Here is a 6,896-nt window from a genome sequence, read left to right as displayed (position 1 = left end):
GTTTATGAAATAACATCCCCCATAAGTAATATCGCCCGATTAAAATATGACTTGGCTTCTCGCTTTTCACCAAGACCACCAGGGTTCAATGATCAAAAAGGAACAGGTACTCTTTATATCGGCGTCTCCCAAACATAGGACTTCTATAATCGAGTCAACAGTAGGAATTAATTAAATTGTGTACTTTTTCATAACTTATTCAAAATAATGCTTATTCACAGCAAAAGCAGAATCACAATTATATTTCCTGTATCTTATTCTCAAAATTCTAGACCATTAATTGTTGTTCTCTTTTTTAATGTGTGTATCATCACTACTATCTCGTGAGAGAAGACGGACTACGTGGCTTTGTTAGGTCACCTGAGGCGAAGTCTTAAGTGACCTTTCGCGATCGTCCGGCATTGTGCGTCGTAAACATTTGACATTTTCGACTTCTCCCCAACAGCCCAGTATTCTGATATTTGGCCTGTATCGTGCTAGGATGAAGAGCTACCAAGTGTGTTCATATTATTGACCTTGGCCCACTTTCAAGGTTACAGGTATTAAATATGTCAAAATATCTAAACGACCTCTTCTCAATGACAAAAAGTCCCCAGGTGTTGATATTGGGCATGTAGTATGCTGATATGGAGGTTACAAAATTGTTCATATTATTGACCCTGACCCACTTTTAAGGTCACAGATGTCAAATATGTCAAACTCTAGAAATGACTTCTCCACAATTACCAAAAGACCGTGCTGATATTTGACTTGTCGCATGCTGAGATGAAGAGCTTCCAAGTGTATTTAGATTATTGTCCTTGACCATTTTTCAAGGTCAGATAGGCTAAACATGTCAAAATCATTAAGAAAAAACTTCTTCTAACAAACCAAAAGACTATGCGTGCTTATATTGGGTCTGTGGCATGCTGGGATGAAGGGTTACCAATTTTGTGAATGACAAAATCACAGAGGTCAAATTTCTTATTACGTTCAAATAGCTTCTTCTCAGTGATTAAATGGCCGATGTTGTTGATATCGGTTCTTGAACGTAAGTGGATGAAGGGCCTTGACCTTCATCAAGGTCTCTTAGGTCAAATGAGTCGAGATCTTAAAAATCTTTTACAACAAGCAATAGGTCCGGTGTAATGACATTTGTTTATATTAAGAATATGAGAATATGAATAGGAGCACAAAATGTTGTTATGAAATCACAATGTCTTCTTTGTAGCTGTTAACACATATGTTTCCCCCCTAAATATTCCGTGCATCATTAAGACAATGCCCCGATCTTAACTATTGATATGTAAGATTTATTGTGTACATCAAACTCTAAAAAAAATATAAGTGGTTACCTTATAATAAATCTTGAGTGAAGACTCTCGAGACTCTATCATCATTATACTTCCGCGACACAATAGGTTTGACTTTCTCATGTCAATATTTGTGGGCGAAAATCAATCAAACGGTTAAAAATAAGATAACCCTATGATGCGTGAAGTAAGGACACTTTACTATGCAAACTTTTGAAACGAATGATGACTTTTGTAGAACATTGAGATTCAGTGTTCACACATTCCTCCGCACGCTACTCACGTCCACACATTGGTCTGCTACATTTGAGAAATGACATCAAGAGCTACTGAAGACGAGTGCACCGACATGATGAGATCTAGACGGTAACAAGGCACGATAAACTGACGCCATAATTAGCGCGCTGCGGAGACTACAAATTGTATTTTGTCCACCAAGTCCTGGAGCAGGACAAGTGACTTTTTGCCAGTTATCGCGTGGATTTGATTAACCAATCGCAATGATACACAGAGCTCTAATACCTCTCGTAAGCTTTATACAGCGATTGAGTCTGACTTGATTTCCAATATGACGGATAATGTTCTGTGGTTCTTCCCAAGAGACACGAGACGTCGCTTTGCGGATTTCCAAGGAAGGGAAAACTATTCATCAAAATGTCAAAGTAAACTCGAATGTAATCGAAGTTTTTTCTTGATGCATTACTGTTGAATTCCCCTTCTACAAAAAAGTAGGATTATGTCAAACCCGACCGATCCTTCCGTTGATTGCCGTGGCTCTCGACATCACAGGAACAGAATAATAATTCGCCCTGGCACGCCCAGTAGAGTTTGTTTTAGTTCTAGGTACGATTAGCTACATACATTTATCATTAGTCAATTCTCACATTTTCACTTATATTGGAACAATTAAGATTGGTGCACTGACTGGTAAATGATAATGTATTTGTTGTCTTAGTAGCATAAGTCAAGTCAAATGTCTCAGTGATATCGTTACATAGTCGTCTTGCATTTATAGGTCCATGAATGCAATATACCTTGTAAAATATGTGATATATGGGATGACCGTCTGCCATTCGTTCGAGATATGTAATCTTACTTTTCTTTGCCCGTCTTCTCCGTCGTTTATTTCTTCATTTGCTAACAGACTTGTTGCGCATCTTTTCATTACTAAATAGGATTAAAATGTGTCTTGACTTTTTTCGTACTGAACAATTTTCTAAATCCTACACTAAAAGTCACAAGAAGCAAATTCGCAAAAATTGTGAACAGAACATTTTGAGATCTTCACCTCGTATAAGATACGTTATTGAAGCCAGCAATAGTTCCGAATATCTTACACCATTATACATTTGCCAAAGGTCGAGAGTAGATAGACAACATTGATGAGAATTAAGAATGTACCGGAAAAATAGGTGCTTTTGCTTCTCACAAAAAATAATCATGATAAAAAATGTTACCGTGTACTTTTCCATCTAGAAAAGCTGTGAAAATGTTTACCGAATATTCACCTGCGTTTGCTACTATACACTCGCTCTAAGTTGCACTCCGATGAGCTATCTAAAAATCTTTACAAGGATTATTGTTATCTTAAAAAAAAATAAAAAAAAAAATAAAAGTCAGTGTTGGTTTCATTTTAAAACGCGATATGGAAAATATTGGAGATTAATTTGACGAAATCTATTTTAGAGTCTGTTTGACCACTTTTGTTATCGCGACAATCGTCTGACGCCAAGTAGATATCTATAACATGGGCTTAACACACAGTAGAATTTGAAGAGAGTAAGACATATAACAACATTGAAGATAACAGTGAGTGGAAATTCTTGGAATCCCCTACCCCCTATTCCGAGAATATCGTCCGCTTTATTCTGCTCACCTTGACCGTGAACTCATCATTGATTTTTGATATTGGTTGGTAATGCTTTCAATACCCTCTTTTATCCTAATCATTGTAGCTTGCGAAATTTAGGAGTCTTCCAGTCAAGACCTGAAGAAGCGGACGACACAGATTGGTGTTACACAGAGTATATTCAATACCGATAGGTCTTAACTTCACATTCCAATAGATGTTCATTGTATGTTGCTTTTCATGACTCTCCGCAGTCTCAAGTGTCCTATTGTTACCACGAGGTCATAGGTCATTAAACGCACCCGACGGCAAATTATAAGTGTCAGTTTGACCTCTGTGATCTTGACCGTTGGCTCAATGCAACCCTTGTAATAGAATGATTTGGTGCTTATCCAATTCAACTATCCTTACGTATTATACCCTGCAAATGAAAAGTATCAAGGATTTTTTTACCGAAATTTGGAATGGTCAAATCCCGCCTGTACTAGGTTATCTGTTCATAAAATATAGTACACACGTTGTCATTAATTACATATAATTTTTGAAAAGTATCAAGGATTTTTTTACCGATTTCGACCATAGATGATATTAAACTGTATAAATTGTATATAGCTGAGAAACTGTACCATAACAATCACATATATTTATTTTGAGTGAAGAATTCTAAAATAGATAAAATTATAATCGAAAGACCTTATTTTACTTTTCCGAATCTTATTCATTGTTGTGTACTATATATGGCGGTTATCAAGCGAAAAACGGCAAAGTAACAAAAAATCTGGCATTGGCTAAGAAAGACAAAGACGAGGTCCGCCAAAATTAAATATTGATGCAAAACTGAAACACGTAGTACGGTAACATTTGAATGACGTATTTTGCGCTGATTTTGTCGTCTTTTGTTTTTGGCGTGTTTTTCTCTTTTTATTTCGCTTTTTGATGTCGCGAAGATACCCGAAGGGAAGTAACTCTAACTTATTGATAGATTTCAAATGTTTGACCTCTGTATTACTGTTTCTATCAAAATTTATGTGTAGGACACGTACCTACGGAAGTGTATTCCGGTCACGTTGTGTTTTATTTTATCTCGAAAATTCAAGATAGCAACTCGAAATTTTGAGATATTAACCCAAAATTTCGAGATAGCAACGCGAAATTTTGAGTTGTTATCTCGAAATTTCGGGTTCGACTTACTAACTCAAAATTTCGGATTACTAACTCGAAATTTCGAGTTGCTATCTCAAAATTTCGCGTTGCTATCTCGAAATTTTGGGTTAATATCTCAAAATTTCGAGTTGCTATCTTGAATTTACCCGTTTATGTAATTATACGTTATTGTTATTATATTTTCCACTCATATTAAAGCAAGAACATTGAAATGTTCTCACAGCTGATTTTATTCACTTCTTTAAGAGGACTTGAGAACCATCGTATAGTTTAAACACTTTGCTAAGGCAAGCCAAGTAGTCATCCATTCGACTGAATTATAAGACATCTCGTATTACTTGTAACTTATATCCGTGACAATTTGTATCCTTTATATACTACTATGCTACCTTACTCCCATAAAAACACAACCACCATATGCATGTGAGCCGAGCGGACAATAGAGCCGGCATTTAATGTCATATTCTCTCTCTTTTTTTTTTTTAAATTATATATATATACATTCCCTTACTCACTCACTAGCCTCTCGCTACCTTAATTATACCATTGTATAACAAGCCTTAGGAGAACCAACCTCGAAACCGTTATACGGGATGAGAGGAGGTGCACCAGCCCAAACTGCTTCAGGCTCCCGAAATAATGCTGGGATTTCAATTGTTCATTCATTTTAAGCACCTGCATTTTAATGGTCTACAATGGTATTTCTACCGGTCGTTAGATACTTTCACACTTTATATTTCTTCAATACCTTTACTGAAAAGCGAAAATATGTAAATTATATATTCTATACTATATATAAGTGCATTGTATACGTTTTCACCCGAACCCTGAAACTATAGCAGTCAACGCTTTGGAAGTCCGCGGCTAGAATGAATACCCGATATACCCCTCACGTGCGCGTCGGTACCCTAGTACTCCACGTGGCACGCCAATCAGTCTCCTGATTGGTCAGATACTACACACTGCCTTGCACGCCTTGCGTACATATGTACGTGACCGAAACTATAGGATAGCAAATTTCCGCTATTCTCCGAAACGCGGAAATTTTTGAATTATTTACATGACGAAATATCTTAATACGACCTTCTTATCCTATAAAAATGTGCTTTATAAACACAGTTGTACATTGCTTCGTGATAACACATATGGGCGTGATGATGCAATAGACAATTTACCTGGCACGTATTTTCAGGGATATACGTACGACTTGTCCCTATTTAGAGAGCCCGGCTCTAATACATGTCCCAAAGGGACTGAATGAGGGGACTTTCATCATTCTCACTTGACCCCATAACTATCGACACCTCTTTGAGATCTTCCTGTCTCCACCGCAGTGACACACTACAAAAAATTTTAAACTGGAGACTCAGGCTTATACCGAGAGCGCTGTAAGGGACACAGAAGATCTCCTCTTCTGGTCATCAGAACCCTGCGCAAATAATCAAACACAATATACAGGTAAACACACACCGTCAAGTATTAGTTCAAACAAACGACCGCACACGGTAGGAAAAATGTACAAACGAATTCCGCATTTAAGACCCTGCATCCAATATACATTATACATAAAGGGAACCTCCGGGTAACACGGCCATTGACTCTTCTCCAGTCGGATTCAGGTCTTGCACTGGCTTATAGCATATGGAATCTTGCTATGTAGGGCAATGAGATAAACAGTTCTCGTTAATTATTATACAGAAATGTTTATCCAACACTGGCTACATGGTCTAAAACTTTTTGAAAACTCTCACACAACTAAAAACTCAACACATGCAATACAACACAACACAACATACAAACCAAATAAACACAAATCCCCCACCACCACCCACCCACCCTACCACCTCTACATACTCATTCCATCACACATCCTATATAAATAGTATCGCGGGTAGTACATAATAGCATATAGTTTAGACCCCTAGACCATGTCTTTAGTCCGCACAATACCTACTGGCCTTCTTTCCTACCTCCCTCAGTAGTCTTCCTTTCCGATCATCCCTACCCTCTGAAACAGGATTAAAAAAAAATACCCCATAACACTCAATCGGTCAACAAACTATATCGTAAAAAGTCTACTTCATTAACCACTTGGTAAACTCCTACTAACACCTCTAACTTCTCCCAACACTTACCTCACAATCACAAAATAAGACCATAAAAACGTCGGAAAGTTAACAGCTACATGACGGAAGGAACACTATGGATTGCAGAAAGTATAGACATTGAACAAGGGAACGGTATATAGAGTGACAGATTGAAATGAAAAAAAGAATAACACCTGCATGGACAAAACAAAATGTTAGGTTAGCATTAGGGAATATTTATCAAGTAATTTTGACGGACCTCCGAAATACTTTTAACATATCGGAATTTACCGAGTGTAGAAACTCTTCCTTCTCCCTGTCAGTCCTTCGGTCTTCTTGCTGTGTCGTGCTGAATGTTAGGCTAGGTATACAATTAGGAACGGGTATCGCCTTCTTAATTATAGTTTTAGATCAGGTCAAGTAGAATAGACGGCCCCTCTCTACCTCATCTCTATATCCCACTCTCTCCCATCAATCCTACTTTCTCCCTCCTACTCTTTCTCC

Source organism: Ylistrum balloti, unplaced genomic scaffold, assembly GCF_031769215.1.
Source record: "Ylistrum balloti isolate Yb309-2 unplaced genomic scaffold, AGI_CSIRO_Ybal_v1 Utg370324, whole genome shotgun sequence".
In the NCBI taxonomy this organism is placed as follows: Eukaryota; Metazoa; Mollusca; class Bivalvia; order Pectinida; family Pectinidae; genus Ylistrum; species Ylistrum balloti.
The sequence above is the reverse complement of the archived record's forward strand: the minus strand, read 5'-3'. Positions refer to the sequence as shown.